This window comes from Electrophorus electricus, chromosome 15, assembly GCF_013358815.1.
Source record: "Electrophorus electricus isolate fEleEle1 chromosome 15, fEleEle1.pri, whole genome shotgun sequence".
NCBI lineage: Eukaryota > Metazoa > Chordata > Actinopteri > Gymnotiformes > Gymnotidae > Electrophorus > Electrophorus electricus.
In genome coordinates this window covers 5139217-5162418 of record NC_049549.1, presented here as the reverse complement: position 1 = coordinate 5162418, position 23202 = coordinate 5139217, and the positions used below count along the sequence as shown (strand labels likewise).

The 23202-nt window shown below is 36.9% G+C and overlaps 2 pseudogenes; both read right to left on the bottom strand.

Annotated features, from left to right (window-relative positions):
- Window positions 1-2091: 2091 nt before the first annotated feature.
- LOC113587894 lies at window positions 2092-9746 on the bottom strand (annotated as a pseudogene).
- Window positions 9747-13521: 3775 nt separating this feature from the next.
- On the bottom strand, window positions 13522-18550 carry LOC113587888 (annotated as a pseudogene).
- Window positions 18551-23202: the final 4652 nt, after the last annotated feature.

The window sequence follows — 23202 nt, the reverse complement described above, 5'->3', positions numbered from 1 at the left end:
GCAACAAGTTATTTAACCCTAACTGATGCAGTGAGTAGCTTCTTATTTGTTAAACAACCATGTCGAAAGACACATCCTGTGGTCGTGGAAAAGATGTTAATCTGTTTCAGAAGGGTCAAATTATTGGCATTCATCAAGCAGAGAAAAGGAGATTGCCAAAACTACTAAACTTGAGTTAAGAACTGTCCACGCATTATTAAAAAGTGGAAGGATAGTGGGGAAACATTATCTTCAAGGAAGGAATGTGCTCGAAAAAAAATCTTGAATGATTGTGATCAGCGATCACTTACACGTGTGGTGAAATCAAGTCGTAGAAAAACAACAGTAGAACTCAGTGATATATTTAATGGTGAAAAAAAAATGGCTTCAATTTGCCAGGGAGCATAAAGCTTGGACTCTGGAGAAATGGTAGAAGGTCATGTGGTCTGATGAGTCCAAATGTACCTTGTTCCAGAGTGATGGGCACATCAGGGTAAGAAGAGAGGTGGCTGAAGTGATGCACCCATCATGCCTAGTGCCTACCGTACAAGCCTGTGGGGGCAGTGCTATGATCTGGGGTTGCTGCATTTGGTAAGGTCTAGGTTTAGCAACATTATGTGCCCAAATAATGAGGTCAACTGACTACCTGAATATACTGAACAACCAGATTATTCTATCAATGGATTTTTTCTTCTCTGATGGCACGGGCATATTCCAAGATGACAATGCCAGGATTCATCGGGTTCAAATTGTAAAAGAGTGGTTCAGGGAGCATGAGACATCATTTTCACACATGGATTGGCCGCCACAGACTCCAGACCTGAACCCCATTGAGAATCTTTGGGATGTGCTGGAGAAGACTTTGCGCAGTGGTCCAAATCTACCATCATCAATACAAGATATTGGGGAAACATTAATGCAACTCTGGACAGAAATAAGTGTTGTGACATTGCAGAAGCTTGTGGAAATGATGCCACAGTGAATGTATCATAATTAAACCTAAAGGCATGTGAGTTTGTGACCTTTTTTTGGCCAGGTAGTGTATGAACAATAATTTGTGGAGAAAAAAAGTTTTGTATTTAGCTTTCTGTGAAAATGGCTTCAAAAATATGATGTGATCTTAATGCGAGTCAGAATAGCAAACATAGGAAATGATGACTACAAACATCATCTTCATCCCATGCTCCTCTGGTTGCCTTTGGGAAAGACATTTAATCCCTACTGTGCCAGGAGGCACTGACCTGTTTGGGAGTAGTTGCATAGCAGAATGACAAATGGCCTTTGTAAAATGGATGACTTAAGTATAACTAACAACACTTGCGTATCAAACACCACACATTACATAACATCGTCATAGGTGTATTTAACAAATAAGTGACAACGATGACTACATACTGCAAAAGGTATGGAAATATTTAGTATGATAACCTCTTGAAAAGGGGCAAATGGAGTCAACTGACAGACAGAGTCCATAAACTCAGATGAGAGTTTATTCCCTAAAAATGTACTATTATAGCCCAGGCACCACTCCCTCATTTCTGATCACCTCCCGATTAATCATCATACTCATCTGTTGCTTGAGAGCCTTGTCCCTTTTTCGAACCTTCAGGTACACCTCCGCATTGCTTCACAATGAGCCATTCTAGCCACCTCAAAGCCTTGAGAGATTACTTTTCTCTCTGTTTTTGTTCTTTACTTCTTTAGTTTGATCTGCAAACTGTTATAAAGGTGCTATCACACCTCCTATATGCAATATGATTTGAGAAGTGTAAAAAAGAGATTTCAAAGTTTCTCAGAAAGCTTGAGTCTCAACTTCAGCTTGAGGCTGAAGACTGGAAAGGGCTACAAATAAATCTCTAATGTCAGCAGAGAAATTCCTTGTATAAACACCAGATAAATACAAACACAGATGAGTATTTCAGTTTTACTGAATGGTCTTGCTTCACAGCACCTTAGAGAACTCCTAGTGCATTACAACCCACCACATCTGCTTAGATCAAAAAGTGAAGGCCCTTTACCAAGAATAAGAAAATCCACCGCAGGGGGCAGAGCCTTTAAGGCTATGCTGAAAACCTATTGTACAGTCAGGCATTTTATTAACTACTTCCCATCTTAGGTGTAGATCTGGGGGTCCATGGACATTGAGAGTTAGGGTAAACTGGGATGTTATGATGTTGTCACTGCATCTCTCTTTTGTCACTCAAGTTTGTTTACTAAGAATGGTGGAGTGCAGATGTCCCAGGGTGCCCTCATGCCTGTGGTTTCTTCTGGCTCTCTCCTTTTAGCTATGCTGCCATAGCTATATCTCCCAGAGTCCATCTTTCCCTAATTTACACACCCTCATACATGGTCTAATAATCTATTCATTTATTTTTCTCTTAAAATTGTTACTATTGTGGTGACCAATGACAACCAGAGGAGGATGCCCCCCCCCCCCCCCCCTTTGAGTCTTGGTTTCTTCCTCATGCTCTAGGGAGATTTTCCTTGCCACTTGGCTTGCACATAGGGGCTTGAACTTGGACATTTGTAAAGCTGCTTTATGACGGCATCTGTTGTAAATAAAAAATTTAAAAAGTTATATAAATGAATTTGATTTTATTTGATTTTGACTTAGCTTGGTAATGCCACCTGATTATAACTAGCCATCTAATAATATACTTTGATGCCAATTCACAAAATTAAAAAATTGACCCGGGAGCTCAAGGGAGCTATACCTTAGTTTGGTATGTCACCTGAAGATAACTGGCTATCTAATAGTAGACCTTGTGCAATGACTCTTTAAGCAATTCAAACCACATTTATATACATTTTATAGATGAACTTTACATTGAGATCCCCCCAGTACATCAGAAATCAGTCTTGCTCCTGAACCCTCAAGGTCATTAGCACTCAGGTCCAGCTCATGCAGACATGAAGACTCTTTGCTGAGAAATTAGGTCAGAGCAGCAAAGCTTTTCTCTGTAATGTCGCACTCATTTAGCCTATAGGACAAACATAAAAAGTTACATTTTACACTACATTGACTAATATTCATACAACTTCCAAAATAACTGTAAAATATAAAGCATAAAGTATGATAATTGATCATGTTACTAACTTTAGTGTCTCGAGTCCGCAATGTTCCACAGTGTTCTCTAGAACAATAAAGAGTAGCTTCAATCCTAAACTTTCTGGATAATTCTTGCCTAGATTCAGTACTCTAAGGTAAGAGGGGTTTGACCTCAGAGCTAATGCAAGAGATTCAAAACCTTCTATTCTGACCTTGCAATATGAAAGCCTATGAAGTAAGAATGAAAAAAATATCTTTATTCCAGTAATTCTAAGGGTTGTGATTAACAAAACAACAAAATTAACAAACTGAGCATATTTTAATTATCTCCCCAAAGTGCTTTCATTTACATTTACATACAAATACTTTCATTTACATTTACATACAATTACTGAATAAACAATCTAACTTTAATTATGTTTCATGATCTTACATTAGTGTCTCAAGTTTACAGTCTTCACTATTTAGTCCAGAAGCAAGCAGCTTCATTCCTGCATCTTGTAGCTCATTGTTACACAGTGACAGTATTTTCAGGTTTGAAATTTCATACAGTGCTGAGCCCAGCCCTGCATAGCAATCTGCTGTTAGGTTAGTTATTCAACCTGAGAAAAATCAAATTTATATGGGAGTAACCAAACTATATCAAGGTTCAAAGAACAAACAACAATACATTGATAGGCTAAATTTGGTTCATCTCAAGTAACACTCATAACGCCCTAACTATAACTGACTAATACACAATTACTAAAGATATCTCACATTAGTGTCTCTAGTTTACATGAAGCTCTCATTAAAGCATTAGAAAGCACTTTGACTCCTGAATCTCCTATGCTGTACTTTCAAGGGCCAGTTCCCTCAGGTGAGAGGACTTTGAACTCAGGACTGGAGCCAGAAAGCCACACCCCTCAACTGTAACACTACAGCTACTCAGCTTGCAGAAAACATATATGAACATCATGAGATAACATAAGACACATGTTAAATTATAGCATGTAATACTTTCATCAGGTCCATTCATAATAGACCATTCCAGTCTTAATCCACTATACATTATAAAGTGCCAGAATGGAGTCACTTTACATCTGATAATGGGATCTCTTTTTACTTATAAAAAATATTTGTATGAAACTGTGTGTACGGAATGTAGATGCATTTGTTAAGTTAAATTCACATTAAAATCTATTAATAATATTTAACTACCTTAGCTTATGCAAGTTTATGCAATCCAGGAAAATCATACATGCAATATTTCTGAATAATCTTCTTTAATATTTTGAAAAGCAATTGTAATGCCCTGTCCTGCACCAGCTCTTTGCTACGGGGGGTGGGGGGTTTATACCCAGGACTGAAGACAGCAAATTACAGGACTCCTCCTTGCAGACACAATAATAAAATATTCACCATTTCATCACAGGATAGTTGAACTAATACTATATTACATTTTATATTAATACATTTATAAGTCCATTTACGTTGCTATATTTATCATTAACCACTACTTGTGGTATAATGATTTTTATTCTAAACTGAGTTGACTTGACTTAGTGAGAAACTTACCTTATTGTTTCTGGCGAGTACTGGAATCCGGTACAAAGCAAGCTCAATCCTGAATCTTGCCTATCATTGATACTGAGGTCCAGGTCTTTTATGATCGGCAAGCCAGAGAAAACTACAGCTAGTGCCACACAACTTTTAACTGTGATGTTACAGTTACTGAGCCTGGAAGAATTATTATGGAACATTTCACCATTTCACCATTCAAGCTATATTATTCATGCAATCGAAATAAAATTCATTAAAAAAATGAATTAAAAAAGAAATTCTAAACAGCTTTTTTGTCATTGTTTTCACTGGTATTCTTTACCTGTCCATTTCTATATCAACTTTATCAAAACATGTTCCTCCTTTAAAGCTGTATTGATTTATTTTAAGAACACTTTGGCTTCACATCCTGGTAACTATCACTACAATAATTGCCATGAGAAAAAGTGTGATGAATGTGACTATTCTGTCCAAGAAATGTCCTCCCTGCCTGTCAGTTATTTTCCATATGCACACAGGATATAGGGAGGTAGGGTAAGCACTAAGCATGCATATCTTTTAGAGGGCATTGGATTGAAGGGAGATGCTTGACTTCTTCATGGGCTGTCTGATAAATGAGAAACCAATTACTGCAGCTTTAAGCTGCACATCTTTAGGGTATAACCAGCCAGCTGCAAGAAAGGAGAATTCGAGTAGGCTGGACCTGGAAATAGGTATTATGCTCTATACTATTCATGCACGTTAAGGAAAATATTGTTTTTGCACTCTTTTTTTTAAAATCTCTAGGAGTTTAAAGTTTGTAAAATTAAATGGATTTGAGTACTATTCAAATTGATTGCTTTATTATGAGTGGAGAACATATTCACCAAGTTTTGTGTGTATTTGTGTGTATGTGTCCATGTGTGTGTCTGTTTTTGATTTGCTTATGTACAACTATTTATGTCAAAAGAAAATGTCAAAAAATGGGGAACAGCAGAAATGTAGGCATGTACACATAGGTGGTCCTCCTTGCCTGTCAGTTATTTTGCATATGCGAACTTCATAAAGGCAGATAGGCTAAGCTCTAAGCAGGCATATCTTTGGACAAAGGATGTGTGATTGGATGGAGGCCTGTTTTTTTTTTTTATTTACAATATTTACAAGAAAATGTAACAACAAATTGGCACCAGTAGACATGTGGAAAATGATCTTGAATCACACTTCTAGGACACCCAAGAAATTCATCGGAATAAAATTTACAACAGGAGCAATCAAATTCATTTTCTAATCAAACATGCATTTCACACTCCCAAAAGGAGACTGGTGGCAGAAGCACCTCTACATACAAAAGAACATGTAAAATGCAACAGTAACATTGTTCAGCAAAGCACCGTCTTCCATTCGAATATCACAGGAGGGTGAAACAGCTCAGACACAAGCCCCATATATTAATGCAATGACTGGTAATTCTTAAACATTTTTGTTTGTTCAGTTTCATGAACATAGACTAACTAAGCTTACTCTTGGACTAACTTGCAGTGACAACAGTGAATCACCAATGGATTTTCTTTGTCTAGGCATAGGTTTAGAGAGAATGTTAGATGAAAATCGCTAAATCACATATTTACCTGGCATTTGTCGAAAATATCATCACTGGAAGCAAACGTAGAAGAGTTTTGTCTGTTCTTCTATATTTAACAAGTTCAAACACATCCATCTTCTCATCTGATGTGAGTAATATAAAAACTACCACTGACCAAAGTTCACTGGAGAGACCACGCTCATGCAAGTGTGCTTTATTCAAGAATCTTTGGATTTCTTCCATAAGAGAACTGTGATTAAGTTCTATGAGACAGTTGAAGAATTTGACACACATTTCACCACATATTTCCTCTCTGATTCTCTAATTCAACTCTCTTTCAACTGTTTCTTGTATTTCATTGAGACTGGTTTTTATTTGTACCAATAGGTCTTGTAGAAGGCTCTGCTTTATCCCCAATGAGATTCTCATGAGAAAACAAAGAAAGAGATCCAGATGACCAGTCTTACTGTCATGGACTTTATCAATTGTGCTTTTGTGCAAACTTGACAATGACACAGGACTTGCCTGCAGAGGGTCATAGAGAGCTGCAAGATGTCCCTGAATGCTCAAGTGCACAAAGATGTAGACTTTCCTATGGAAAAGCCCAAAATCCTCTCTAAAGATCTGTATGCGCAGTCCAGAGCCTCTCTGACATCAATACCACACTCTCTAAGGTCTTCCACATAAAAGATCAGATTGTCTCTTTCAAGCTGCTCAAAGGCCAGCTTTCCAAGCTTGAAAATCAATTCCTTATTTGTGTTTTTGTTTCCAGAGTATTTTGTTTTTGTTGTGTTGATCTGTGTGACAAGGAAGCATGTGAGTTTATCTGAATTAAACTCTTCGGGGTCTTCTCCAACACAAAGTCAACCACTGGTGGCTGCAATCCAACAGAATACTGGGATATAGCACATAACGTAGGTAGGTGATGATTTTGTTGGCCAGACTTTGATCACTGATTCTCTTCCTGAAGTACTCTTCCTTCTGTGGATCACCGAATCCTTGAACATCTGTTACATGATCAACATTTTCAATGGGGATGTGGTTAGCTGATGCTGGTCGAGAGGTAATCCAGATGTGTGCAGAGGGAAGCAGATTCCCCTTGATGAGGTTTGTCAACAGGACATCTACTGAGGTGGCCTTTGTTGAATCACTCTGAAAATCTAAATTAAGCCGACATCTGATCTAGACCATCAAAAATGAATATAAAAGAATGGTTTTTCATATGTTACAAAACAAATGCTGAAGAAGAATTTGTGAACTGTATTTTTTATCCCTCAGCAAATTCAGTTCCCTGAAAGGAAGAGGAAATCTGAAGTGGACATCCTGACTTGCTTTGCCTTCAGCCCAGTCCAGAATGAACTTCTGCACAGAGAGTCTTTCCAATGCCAGCCACACCGTTTGTTAGTGCAACTCTGATGGGTTTGTCTTGTCGAGGTAGGGGCTTAAAAATATCATAGCAGTTAATTGATGTGTCCCCTGTTAATCCCTTAAGTGCTGTCTGAATTTGATCCACCTCATGCTGATGACTGAGTGCCTGATTTACATCTTCAGTGATGTAGAGTTTGGTGTGTTTCTGGATGGCCTGAGCCATATCTGTAAAATTATAATAAATTTGAAAAAAATGTTCACATTATATTTTGGATCATTTAATCATAGGTAGAAATTCAGGAGAAATCAAGTATTCTCATTATATGTTCTCTGTTGATTACTGTGCTTCTCCAGTGTTCCCAGTTACATTCACATCAGTGTCTAGAAAGATTTTTTCATGGGCTCTTTTGGACCAGAAATCAACATAAATCAACATACAAATACACTATTATTCATTTAATATTTAATAATTGGATGTGAAAAGAATTGGAATAAGATTAAACAAATAAATTAAATCTTATTATTAAAACTAGAATCATGTTTAAATGTAATAAAAATCAGTTACATATAATTATCTTTAAATCAAGTCCTTAACATTATATATAGCTCACTGGCATTCAAAGGTGTTTCACTCTTCAGAGATGCAATATTTAGGCATTTATATAATGGATCTTTTCATTTTAAACTGTCATAACACTGTAATATTGTTACTTTGTTATATATATTGTTTTAAAGGTTTAATGACAATCTAATGGGCAGCTATTTCACATAATATATTGAATGTGAGAAAGACAAGATGGTTTAGATTAGTAGGTATTCAAATTGCCTTTCAGAAGGCTAGGCACCATTTTTTAGCTTCTTACATGAAAACCCATATGCATTTTCTATGTCAACTCATACCCACTACCTATAACCCATCCAAACAATCACCAGAATTACATTAAATTCCCATAATCTCCAAATTGCTTATTTTATCCAAGCTACTTAATTGGGCTACACGTGTCCCTCTAAGTACACTGGTTCTGTACCACCAAGTTAGGCTAAGCTCTACATCTATTTCTCTTTTGTATCTCTAGTATCTCAAGACACCTTAACTAAAAGGGAATGCTCACTGAGTTAATAAAAGTATGTGTTAGGCTTGGAACTTTCATTCTTTACCCTTCTATGTCAGGTGCACATTTATGGGCTCAAACAAACAAAAAATCTAACAAAAATCCCTACCACGAGGAATATGTGAGCAACAACAAAGCCTTACACTAGTTCACTTTTATTTATTTGCTAGTCTAACTTGTCTCAAAACTGTGCTCAGAAATACAAATGAATAAAATGTGAAATCTAAACATCCTAAATGTGAAGGACAGTTCACGATGAACTGTTCTGAATACTTCATGTTCAGTACTGGTTTATGATGTCAACACAATGATTCAAAAATAGTAAAACATTCAATTTAATATAATGCTTTATATGAATTCACAACATAGTGCATTACATGTCATTAGAAAGTGAATTCCATTTGCATTTTGTGTCATTTCTTTGAATATATAGATGTCTATAATGCCTGTTGGTTTTTCCTTTTACACAAAAAAAAACTCACCCTTATGCTCCACCAACAGGGCCCCGACTCTGTGGGTCTAGATTGTTCTTTTTCAATCCATTTGATATGGTATGTATTTGAACAGTTCTCACTCAGAGGCAAAAGAAGATAGAACTAAAAGGAATCATTAACTACATAAGGGAAAAAGAAATAAAACTAAATGTACCCAGACCGTATTAACCAGTTCACTTGGTTAATACGGGACAACGGTTGCTCTTTTAAACATTACATTTATGCATTCCACTTTTAAAACATAAATTCACATATAATTACAAACTTACAACACAGAATTGGTTTGAATACTTTTATATATAGATGATTCAATATAAAAAAATGATTAAATCAAACAATAGATTTGTAATATATTTAACAACTTCACTATATACACTGCCCATAGACACTTTTACAAGCCAAGGCACCTTTATTTGCATAGCACTTTTCATACACAGTGGCAAATTAAAGTGCTTTACATATATTACATCTTATTATAAGCTTGAAGTATCTTAAATATCAGTGTTTCTATAACTGTCCCTCAGATACATTATGTGACTTTTTGCACCATGTTCAGCAGAACTCACCATATATTGAGAGATTCACACGCCTTCCTGGTGCATGAACTGCAAAAGTGTCTTCTGCAGTTGAAGTGTTCTCTCCCTGGTGAGGTTCCCGTTTATGGCAGATAACAACAGAAGGCATTCCCTTTTGTTATGAACCAAAGGTCTTGCATAGTTTTGCAACTTCCTCCTGATCTGAATACTATTGTCATGATTGGCCACCCCCTAGCGTCCATGTCTTTATGGTTCCGTTCCTTAGTTTCCTTATGATTTGCACCTGTGTCTTGTTTAGTGTTCATTAGATCATGTATTTAAGCCCTGTGTTAGTGAAGTTGTTGTTGTTGTAGCCTGCATCCCGTGTTTGTCTTCGTGCACTTTTGTTTCGTTCAGCTTAGCACATATTCTAGGACTCTCCATGTTGGCAATTTGACCCTGGACTGTTACAACGATGCTGACTCTGGATTTGTTCCTAATAAATCTCGTTCTTCTCCGCACATGCGTCCGCCTCCTTACCGCTCACCGTTACAACTATAATGAAGGATAGTGTGTGAAGTGCAGTGTGTGTTTCTAATTCAGGTGAACACTTTCAAAAAGTTTGTTTCTACTCATAACACTTTTAACTAAAAATGGCTTGTTGCTTCATTCATCTTCTGTGATTATACAGACTTTTATAAAGACTTGTACACAACTAAATTGTCACAGTTTCTCCATTTTCAACATATTTTGAACTGTGATCAGTAATTACCTTAATTATCTATACCAGTGTCATATACCATGTTTTCAGGGTCAGCCGCTCCAAATATAGACTGGGAAAGCAAAAGAAAAATGTGTGTGTGTGTGTGTTTGTGTGTGAGAGGACCTATGAATATATTTGAAGACTATAAATAACAGAAACACATTACTCTAGTCCAACTAGCATTCTCTGTCCATCATTTTCATTTCCTGTCTCTCTCTCTGTCCTGCTCACTCTCTTTCCTGCTTTCTGAATGGTTTAAGAAGCATTGTGTGCAGGTCTGAAAGGAGCCATCAGCTCATCAGTGAATCTTCTAACACCTTATTATAGACATACATGTAGTCATGACCACAGGCCCTCACTCACTCCCACACAAACAATATTGTCTTCACAGTGAATCCCAGATATCATTCACAATGCCACTAGCCTCTTGCTACTGACATGGTGATGTGAAGAAGATCTATATCCCCCTTATACCACTCTTTTGGGGAGGTAATATCTTCACATGGCTTCTCTTACCACAGTTATACTGATGACACACAACTCATGATCTTTTTCTCTTTCTCAGACACTCACATTTTGACTCTCATCTCAGCATGCCTGGTAGACACCTCATCATGTGTGACAGCCATAATAAGACAATTATTTCCAGAAAGCCCGTTTTCACCTGCGTTTTCAATCCTGACTGGATTCTCCAGTACAATATCAGGAGGATTCAGCCATATCCCAGGCCATTCAGCTGCTTCTGACGGGTCTTTCCGCACAGGCCTTAAATCCTTGCAAATGATCCAGAATGCAGTTCTATATCTTGTTTCAATCTCCCCAAGATTTCCCCCATCACTGCACTGCTGTGTTCTCTTCACAGGCTTCTTGTATTAAAATCTCAGTGTGTATCTTGCTTTGTCTGTGTTCATGCATCTTAATCCTGTCTCTGGAAGGGCTTTAAAATGTCCATACAGTAGAGTACAGTGGAGTCCAATCAATTTGGACCAAGATATGGATATGTTTTCCAAAGAGATAGTAAGCAAGTATGTAAGTCTTTGAGTAGATTAGTGTCTGCAAAGTGCTGCAAATCTTACTTTCTTTTGATGTTTTCAATTCAGGAGAGTATAAAAATATTAGAAATCAGTGGATGATGCCACTGCTGATAGTGTCTGCAGACTAAGGCCTGCGGGGCTTAGTCATGGTACCATCAATAGTGCCTCTTGTTCAGGGCTGATGAACAGCCCCAGAGAATATGTTCCATTGCCCCATTCTTCAAGCACAGAGAGCACCTTCCCCCAGCAGAACAAGTTGGATGGGCTTGACAGAAAATTGTAGACAGACTGGATTAGGAGTTTTATTCGATGTGGCTAGGCTTTCCAAAGCTTGGTCCATGAAACTTGGCACCCCACCAATTGCTCCCATCTTATTCAGGCTCCTTGCTGCCGCATTCCAACTGTTCTGCTGACTCGATTCTCCTTGACTGAAGCTTGCAGCTCATCATGTATAAGCAACGTCCTGTTGTTCCCCTGGGTCTTGTCATAATGAGGTGTAGTGCTGCTAGCCAAGCTAGCACTTCCACTAGTCCAACTACATCCACCACTTTGCTGTACCTTAGCCACCACTAAGCAACATCCATGGCCTCTGCTGCCCTCCACTTCTGTCCTGAGATCAATATCAGCTTGGGAGACCTTTGGGTTGCAGGACTCTTGGTATTGCAGCAGTCGGGACTCTCAATCACCTTGAATTCTTCATTACGGGTGCTGATGGGGATCCAGTGAATTTCCAAGTTGTATCAGGATATCAAAATAAATGAAGCCCAGAGTGTCTATATGTGATTTACAAAATGACACTGATCTAAAATAACTGTTTACCTGTTTGACTATTCTGTTTGTTAAAAAAAGGCACTGTATGGTGTATATTTGTTAAATAAGACTTTAATTATTATTATGATCTAAATGAGGACCAGATCACATTTCAGGAGCCATTCATGCAGAAATACAGGCTATTCCAAATGGTTGATAAACCTTTTCTCACTTTCTCATTCCATGTTATTAATTGTTGACACTTACTCCAACTAAACATTATTATTAATAATTATGTTATTCATTCTTTGCATTATGGCCATTTTTTGTTACTTTTTAATAAAGTGTTATATATGATATAACTGCAATAGTGGTAAATTAAGTGTTTAAATACAATGAACTTTACCTTTTATTTAGCCATATGTAAGTAATTCATGAATCATTTATCTGAAGGGAATAAAGTCTTTATGATATAAAAACATTGCTTTTTGAGGTAGATGTGATTACTCAAAATTACTTCAAAAATCCTCCTGGCTATAATATATGCTCTTAGGTAAGCAATTTCTTGTTTTCTTCTTCTTTCATAAGTCAGTTTGCCATAATAGGACATAGCAATATATTATGTAGTCTGCTTGGTTTACCACAATTGGTATAGATAATATTTACATCTAGTAATGTTTGCTAGGATATAAACATCAAAGGCCAATAGAACAACTGTTTAAAACATACATAAGAGGAGAAATTAGGTGATAGGTGAATTACATATTATGAAATATTAAATATTCTTTATTATTACATACTGTTTTTACTCAATATAACATTAGGCAATAATACATCTTAGTATGACTAAACCTAAGTTACAAAGTGATTAACAACACAATGCGAAAAAGAAACAAATAAAAACACAACAGAATATATAACACACTATAACAGGGAGATTGGTAATGTTTTGTTCAGATTAGATATGACAGTGTCCTCTTTTCGTTAAAGTTCAGTGGGTGGCAGTATATGTTGAACCAGCTTCTGAAGAAGATATATTTATGAGTTTAACCATGATCTTATGTGCTTCAAATTTCAATCACTTTACATTTCTCTGTTTGTACCATTTTAATCTTAAATGCCAGAGAGCATATTCAGCATATTCCACAGTCTCTAATGTCATTATGCAGCAAAGTTCTTACAGATGTCAAAATAGGACATCATGGCTTCAACCAGAGCAATGACATCATTTGCAGTACACCAATTGGACAGCCTGCACAAATAAGCCATTTTATTTTATTTTACTCTGCTCAAAAATGCAATAAATTAATTTGTAAGAACAATAATTTGGAAAGTTAAAACCGGAATTTTTACCTTAGAGTTTAAGTGTACTGTGAGGCCTCCACAGTGTAACACAGAGTAGCTTCATTTCTGAATCGTTGAGGTCATTCTCTTTCAGGTCCAGGTCTATCAGATGTGAAAACTCTGAGCTGAGTACTGAGGCCAGAGCTTCACAGCCTTTCTCTCTAATATCGCACTTGCTTAACCTACAAGACAAATAAAATTATATTTTTTTTACTTTGCATCGATATTCATTTGACCAAAATATTGCAGTTATATATAGCATCTCTGATCACAGTAATTACTTGAACATGTCAAGTTTGCAGTGTGTCCTCTCTAGAACAGCAAAGAGTTTCTTCACTCCTGCATCTCCTGGTCTGTTGTTGCACAAATCCAGACCTCACAGGTGATAAGGGTCTGACTTCAAAGCTGAGGCAAGAGACACAAAACCTTCATCTTCAACCTGACAGTTTGAAAGTCTGTAAAGGTAGAAAGAAAAGGTTTTTATTCCAGCTATTTTGGGGACAACTGTTAAGAAAACATCAAAATGAGTTTTCTCTCGAAATAGCTTTGTTTAAAATATTCACAATGCAGTTACTGGATGAGTAATCTAGGTTCTGAATATGCTGAATGAGCTCACATCAGTATCTCAAGTTTACAGTGGGGATTCTCCAGTCCAGTAGCAAGCAGCTTCACTCCTGAATCTCCTAGCTCATTGTTAGATAGTGTTTTCAGATGTAAATACACATGTAGCATTGATGCTAGTTCTGTACAGCTCTGATCTGTTAGGTTACAGTTATTGATCCTGCAAACAGAATTTATACAGGAATACTTACATTTTACATGCAATCAATACTGTTCCTAAACTTATACTGCAATAAAATTTAGACACTATTATATCATTTTATTTTATACTATAATTACTAAATATATCTCACATTGGTGTCTCTAGTTTACATGGAGCTCTCTTTAAAGCAATAGAAAGCACTTTGACTGCAGAGTCTCCTATGTTGTTCTTGCTCAGGTCCAGTTCCCTCAGGTGGGAGGACTTTGAACTCAGGACTGGAGCCAGAAAGCCACACCCCTCAGCTGTAACACCACAATTACTCAACCTGAAAAAAAGAAATATATGAATATCATGAGCTAAAATAAGATGTTCAATTCGGGCATGACATTTTATTTTCTATGGGACCTTCCATTCTATTATCAGTCAAGCCTTATCCCACAGTATGTGCACTCAAATATCCTACTGTGTGCACAATTATTAGGCAAGTTGTATTTTTGAGGATTTATTTTATTTTTGATCAACTACAGTGCTCTTGGTCAATCCAAAATGTTAATAAAAACCTCAAACCAGAATTAGGTTTAGGTCAGGTGATGAAGGGAGCCATGTCATTATTCTTTCATCTGGCAAGCCTGGCAAGCCATGTAGTGGAGTACTATGATGCATGTGATGGAGCATTGTCCTGCATAAAAATCATGGTCTTGAAAGATGAAGACTTTTTCCTGTACCACTGCCTGAAGAATTTGTCTTCTAAAAACTGGCAGTAGGTTTTGGAGTTGAATTTGAGTCCATCTTCCACCTGAAAAGGTCCAACTAGCTTATCTTTAATAATACCAGCCCATAGCAGTACCCCACCTTCACCTTGCTGGCATCTAAGTAGAGTTTTGTTGCCGTTACTGATCCAGTCACGGGCCCATCCATCTGGTCCACCAAGAGTCATTATCATCTCATCAGTCCCTAAAACCTTTGAAAAATCTGTCTTCAGATATTTCTTGGCTCAGTTTGGATGTTTCACCTTATGTCACATTCAGTGGTGGTCGGGTTTCAGCTTTCCTTACCTTGGCCATGTCTCTGAGTACTGAAAACCTTGTACTTTTGTGCACTCCAGGTAGGTTGCAGTTCTGGAATATGACAGCACTGGAGGATAATGGGTTCCTGGTCACTTCACATTTGATTCTTATCAAATCTTTGGCAGTTAATATGCGTCTTTTTTTTCTCAACACCTTTAAATATTTGCAACAAAACATTTGATGGTTCTGTGATCATGATATGGTCAAAATACTCTTTTGCCTAATGATTGTATAAAGTATCTCAAAGTAGTCAATTTACAACTGAAAATGGAATCTCTTTTTCATTTATAAAAAATCTTCAGTATGAAATTGTGTTTTTGGTTATTCAGTCCAGAAAAATAATTCATACCATATTTCTGAAGAATTGTCTTTACTAATTTGAAAAGCAATTGTAATGCACTATCACACACCAGCTGTGTGTTACAAGAGGGGTTTATACTCAAGACTGAAGATAGAAAATTGCAGCACTCTTATGTGATAGCAAGGCAATCATCCCTGCAGGCAAAGAAACAAAATATTCACCATTTCATCACAAGAGAGATTAATCAATACTACATTACATTTAATATTCATATATTTATAAGTCCATTTGATTTACAGTGCTATATTCATCAATAACCAATACCTATGGTATAATGACATTTAGTCTAAATTGAGTTGGCAAAACTTAGTATGAATCTTACCTCATTGTTTCTGGAGAGCACTGAAATCCAGTACAAAGCAACCTCAATCCTGAGTCTAGCACATTATTGTTACTGAGGTCAAAGTTTTTTATGGTCGAGCAACAGGTAGTGCAGCACAACTTTTAATTGTGACGTTACCAAGCCTGGAAGAACAATGCAACATGCATTTAAGCTATGGAATTCATGCAATCTAAATAAAATTAATAAAATCTTACACATTTTTAAAATAGCTTTATTGTCATATTTCTCCTTTAAAGTAGTAATGATTTATTTTAAAAACACTGTGGCTTCACATCATGGTAAATATCCCTAAGATAATTGCTACGAGAAAGAAATGTGTGGAATGTGACTATTTGGTCCTTTGTAATCAGCCATTAAAAATTTCAACATGCATAAAGCATGCATATCTTTGGACAGAGGATGTGTGATTGAAGGGAGGCCTGTTTTTGATTTGTTTATGCAAAAACATTTACAAGAAAATGTCAACAAAAATTTGGCAACAGTAAACATGTAGGCAATGATCCTGAATCACATTGCCTGGGCACCCAAGGAATTCATCAGTGAATATAACCTAAATCTTTTGAGCATTTTATATAATTTTAAAAGTTCATTTTTTAATCAAACATGAAAGAAATTGACAGACATTTGACCACACATATCATCTCTGCTTTTCTCTTTCAGATACCTAATGGTTTCTTGTATTTCACTGAGACTGCTGCTTCTTTGTACCAATAGGTCTTGTGGAAGGATCTGATTAGACTCCAATGAGAAACCCACCAAAAAATGAAGAAAGAGATCCAGATGACCAGTCTCACTGTCATAGGCTTTATCAATTGCACTTTTGTGCAAACCTGACAATGACACAGGACTTGACTGCAGAGGGTTGAGCACATTTTGTTGCTGTTTGTCAAAGCACAAGAACACATAGATAGCTGCAAGATGTTCCTGAATGCTCAGGTGCACAATGCTGTAGACTTTCCCATGGAAAAGCCCAAAATCCTCTCTGAAGATTTGTGTGCACAGTCCAGAGTACAATGATGCCTCTCTGACATCAATGCCACACTCTCTAATGTCTTCCACATAGAAGATTAGATTGCCTCTTTCAAGCTGCTCAAAGGCCAGCTTCCCAAGTTTGAAAATCAATTCCTTATTTGTGTCTTTGTTTCCAGAGTATTTTGTTTTTGATGTGTTGATCTGTGTGACAAGGAAGTACGTGTAAATCTGAGTTAAACTCTTCAGGATCTTCTCCAACCCAAAGTCAACCATCATTCTCTCTAGAACAGTGGCTGCAATCTAAAAGAATACTGGGATATAGCACATAACGTAGAGGTTCCTTAATGTCTTCAGGTGGGTGATGATTTTGTTGGCCAGACTTTGATCACTGATTCTCTTCCTGAAGTACTCTTCCTTCTGTAGCTTAATCCTTGAACATCTGTTACATGATCAACATTTTCAATTGGGATGTGGTTAGCTGATGCTGGTCGAGAGGTGATCCAGATGTGTGCAGAGGAAAGCAGATTCCCCTTGATGAGGTTTGTCAACAGGACATCTACTGAGGTGGGCTTTGCTGAATCACATAAAGTCTGATTACTTTGAAAATCTCAATTAAGCCGACATCTGATCTAGACATTTGATCTAGACCATCAAAAATTAACATATGAGAATGGTTTTTCATATGTTCCAAAATTGCATCAATTTCTTTAATGAACAAATGCTGAAGAAGAATTTGTAAACTGTATTTTTTGTCCCTCAGCAAATTCAGCTCCCTGAAAGGAAGAGGAAATCTGAAGTGGACATCCTGACTTGCTTTGCCTTCAGCCCAGTCCAGAATGAACTTCTGCACAGAGAGTCTTTCCAATGCCAGCCACACCGTTTGTTAGTGCAACTCTGATGGGTTTGTCTTGTCGAGGTAGGGGCTTAAAAATATCATAGCAGTTAATTGATGTGTCCCCTGTTAATTCCTTAAGTGCTGCCTGAATTTGATCCACCTCATGCTGATGACTGAGTGCCTGATTTACATCTTCAGTGATGTAGAGTTTGGTATATACCTCATTGAGGGGTACTAAGTTTCCTTTTTTTGCTGTTCCCTCCAGCAGATGCTGATTAATTAGAATTAATTTCAGTTTTTCATTGCATGCCTTTGCATTGCCTGATGTATATCTGAAATATAACAGAACATTTTTAAATGTTTACATAGTCAATTTAGAACAAAGTCAAAATAAAGTTTGTGTCTGATATTCTTATCGTAGTTACAGCATTCCTTACTGTGTGTTACAAATCCCAGGAATAATCCTCAGCATCGCACAGCCACACCCACTCGCACACCCCCGATCTGACTTACCGGAATTCTAGCACACACCTGATTCCTATTCCCCTCAATACCTACCCTTTAATAAGCTTCTCCTCCCCATATACCAGTCGCGAAGTATTGCTCCTATGTGGCGTACCGAGCATTTCCTCATCCTGCCTCCTTACTAGACCTCATCTCCTGCCTGACCCTTGGACACCTCCTGAACGTTACCCCATGCATCGACCCCGGTCCAACCCGACCACGCTTACCTGTCTGACTGCATGTATTAATTTGGTTGTTAAAATAAAACCTCTGCAACTCTTCTTCTACGTGTGTGCATTCATTACACTGTGCTTCTCAAAAGTTTGCATCACCATCTAGAAATATATCATTGGGCTTATTTGGTCCATAAGACAGCATATGGCTTTCTGAGCAACTATAAACATATAAAAATAATTAAACATGAGAGTTACTGATAGATATAAGGTAGAAATATACACTGACAGAAATACACTGGCAATGGACAAGGGAACAACACAATACTGGTCAACAACCACACAATGTTACATTTTAAAGGTTCAATGTCAAAAACAACCGGATCATGGTTAAGCCAGATAGGCACTGAGATCAAATCACTTAACTTTTTTATAACTGAGATTGAACTCAAGAGTGAGAACATTTTTTATTCTCTTGTGCTTTTACTTAAATTTGTTAATTTCCTTTAAAGCTGCACTATATGTAAGCTTGGGAATCGGTGACCTCTCCGGTGGAAATATGTAATTGAATGAAAGTTGCAGAAAAACATTTTGTAACATTTGTGTTCCATTTCCCCAAGTGAATTTATCTGATGTTTAAATGTTGAAGAAATATTCAAGGAGAACTCCATCAGAACTCAGTGAGAGAAATGTCCTCTGAGGACAACATCTCATCAGTAAAATGGGTGAGCATCAACTTCTCAAATGCAGATATATATGAAAATAATAACTGTTATATTCACCATGTACTAAGTTAAACTTTAGCTATAATGGTGGCTGGTCAATCTGACTGTTTAGCTAACTAGTTAGGTTGCTATCATCAGTATCATAAGCAGTTTAGCGAGGAGAAAATATTTATCTGTAGAAACCTACAGCAAAACAATCTGTAGCCTTTTGGGCTGAATCACACAGTGGTTCATACTGATTAAAATACGTACAGATTACTGTCCTTACTTACAGATTACTGTTTATAAGCATCACATGTAACCAGAAACCAGCCACTGACACTTCTACCTAGTTGTAATGCAAAGCTGTCATATGAAAAATCTGCATCTTTAATGATTAAATTCTTCATAAAAAAACTTAGTTCACCCTAAATAATACTGAATTTATTACCAAATAAGTTTCTTTGGGCTAAATTACTTTATCTAAAAGCAAGACTACAAAGATTACGCATACTATTTTAAAATGAAATTGTTAATCATTTAAAATATATCATTTTGAAGTTTTGAGAAGTTTTTCATATAATTGGACATAGTGTATGGAAATTGATGTAATGCAATAATTTTTTAACTGGACAAGCATTTGGTGAGCATTTTGTGGCTAGTACACTTTTTAAAGTCTTTTTTTAACTCTTAATTCTAACTCTGACTTATTGTACTGGCTAGTACTTTTGTAAGTCGCTGTTGATAAGTGTCTGCTAATTGGCGAAAATGTAAATGTAAATGTAACTTTTGACTGGAATGACATTAGCACACAGTGGTTAATAATGACTGATTAAAATACTTATGAATTACTGTAAAATGAGCTAACACGTCAATCCTGTTCATATAATATGAGTTAAAACTACATATCTGTTGAGACTAGTTCATAAAGTCTGACTACAGACTTCACCTAACTTCTTCCTAGTTCTGAGGCAAAGCTGTAATCTCTTCAGAGGAAAAGAATCCTAATTTACTCCACTGCCATTAATTAATCTTAAATGATCAGTGCTCTGTCATAATACAGTATATTCAGTGTGTCTTGATATAATATGTCTGTACCTCAATATTTACGGCAGAATACCATAAAATAAGAGTTAATTAACACTCACCAATTTACCTTTGGTCAAAGGGTTTTGCATTGACTTGTCACTTTTAAAAGATAAATGGCTTGGCACTGGTGAGGCTGACCTGATTTGTTGCACTGAATTGAAAAGGCAACCAGAACTTCAGATTATGTGCAGATTATGGCAACAGATCAATCTTAAAATCATATAGACAATAAACCCTGAAGATAATATTCTTCTAATGGTAAGAAAATTAAGCTTTTCTCACCTTTTGGCTAGACTGACAGAGCCATGGTCCTGTTGGTCAAGGTCACTTATTGTAGTGCTATTGCTCCTTTCCTTTCAACCCACTAGAATTAATCTATTTGTTTAACATTTTCCATCAGAGACCAAGCAAGTTAGAAGTAAAGCTTCATGTCAAACACTGACTGGTACAGGTAACAGCAAAAATGTACACAAACCTGTTTAACCATCCCAGGAAGCATGTTCATCGCAAAGCACGTTTGTACCAGAAGTCTACACATTCTACACAACACTAAACTGTTGAACATAACGTGTACACGTGTAACCCTTGAAATAAAATTGGTTTAATATACTAATGCAACACTCCACTCCATGGATCCATAAAATCTTGCATCATTCATTGAATATACTGCTCAAGCTCCTTTTACAAGCCTTAAGCACCTTAAATATCAGTGTTACTCTTAACCGTTTGACCTGCTGCACACAGCCCAACCACCCTGTGACTTTTTCACTGTGTGCAGCAACTCTCACCATATATCCAGGGACTCCCTTGCACTCCTGGTGCATATAAAACACAAGCCAAACTGTCTGCCAGTGGCATATTCTCTTCCTGCTGAGATTGCCAAGAAACAGCAAAAAAGGCATTCTGATGTCATGTCTATGTCAGAGAGGAAAGGGGAGTTCTCATTTGTGCTAAACCAATCAGGAGCAATGTTACTTATATATTTTTGGCTACAGCTTAATGAAGCTAAATAAAGTACCAAAACTGGATGCGTTTTTCCCGTATTGAGTTATTTGTTTTTATTGGCCAAAGTTTTCAAAATAGCTAGGGGTAGAGGTAGAGTCAGAGTAATGTGATAGAGTTAATAAAAATAGCTTATCACTCCATGCATCATCACAGTGCTTGAACAGTTCAGTCTTGTTTTGAGAGTTCGAGCACAGGCTACTTGGCAATATGCAATTGTGTTTTTGTCTGCACCAACCTTTGGACTTGTGCTTAAATATGCACAGGAAGACCCAACATTTTGCTTATTCTTTGAATGTTTATGTCTTTTAATTAACAAATTGCTGCATATTGAATGTAGTCCACTTGACTGTATGCAACAAAGGGATGTAGTGTTTGGTTTCAGGGCTATAATAATGTTTTAGGCAACTAAATAAATTATATGCTTGGGGTGTGAGTGGAACCGACACAGGAAGCAGGAAGACACCAGACATAAAATTGGGATTGCATGTTATTATGGCCCTGTGAAATATTTTTAAACTCATCCTAACTACTTTCAAAAAACAAACAAGAAAACTACACACACAAATAGCGGTAATGAACACTTAAAGTGTGTGTTTCTCACATATTTCTTGCTAACGACACACTCTCCCAGAGAGGAGAAGAACAAAAAATGAAAGGAGTAGGAACGAAGGACAGGGATGGAAAAAGCCGCGTTTCCGCAGACATGTGCTAATGCGCACCTGAGAATAAATTAGAGCAGTATGTTTGAAGATTGTAAACAACCAACAGAAATGTGTTACGACGGTCCACTTCCCTCTATCCATCTTTCATTCGCTTTTTTCCCCTCTCTTTTCCCCACTCTGCAAATGATTTAGGGGGTGTGGGAAGAGGTGGAGAACGAAGCCACCACCTCATCAGTGTATCCTCCAACACCTCATTTTAGGTATCTGCCCTTCTGCCACAATAGAATCCCCCCCCAACCCAATCCTGAGAGAATATGTCATCTCCACACATTATTGTGGAAGACCCGTCGAACACAAAGAATCCATTCTCTCAGTGTTTTCAGTTCCTGCTTCTATAAGACACAGAAAATAAAAAAATTAAAAAATTCATACAGGAAAGTGTATATTTCTGTGACTTTAAACAGCTTTAAATAAACATTGTCCCAAACCTATATATATATATATATATATATATATATATATATATATATATATATATATATATATATATATAAAGTGTATATATATATATATATACACACCAATAGCTTTTACACCAAGATGTCACCACCCAAATTTATGCAACCTTCTCTTTTGCGTTTGGAATTAGCCTTTCACTTGTGCTCTACCAATCAGAGTGACATGTGTGATGCATAAAATAACTCTTCTCAAGCTTAATACCAGATAGTGCATTAGCCTGACTGTATTTCTGATGCTGCTGGTAATCACTGTGTTGAGGGTACGATGAGATCATCTTGAGGATGTTGTAACTCTCTTCATTTTTCAGCCATAAATATGGAGATGAGCTTCCTGTAAAGAAATGATCTACATCAGTATGTAAATTTAGTTCGCATGAGGTTGCATAAATAAATGAATAAATAAAAATGTTTACTGTTATGCGAAGAGGAGAGCAAACACTACAACACTAATACGTGATGGTGGAGTTGACACCCCTGTCACTGTAAATCGTTTCCTGGTTAAATGCCAGCCTCTGAGTTTCTAACCCAGTGGCTCCATTATCCAGAACCGCGATGGCCAGGTTTAACAGGTGCCTTTTCAGGTTTGCAAACTGAAAGGTATGGAGATGGCTTACTCCATCAGAAGAGAAAGATGGTTTTGCATCTAAAACTGGCCTGAGGGATAAATATTTTTGAGAGAAAGATATACACCTAGG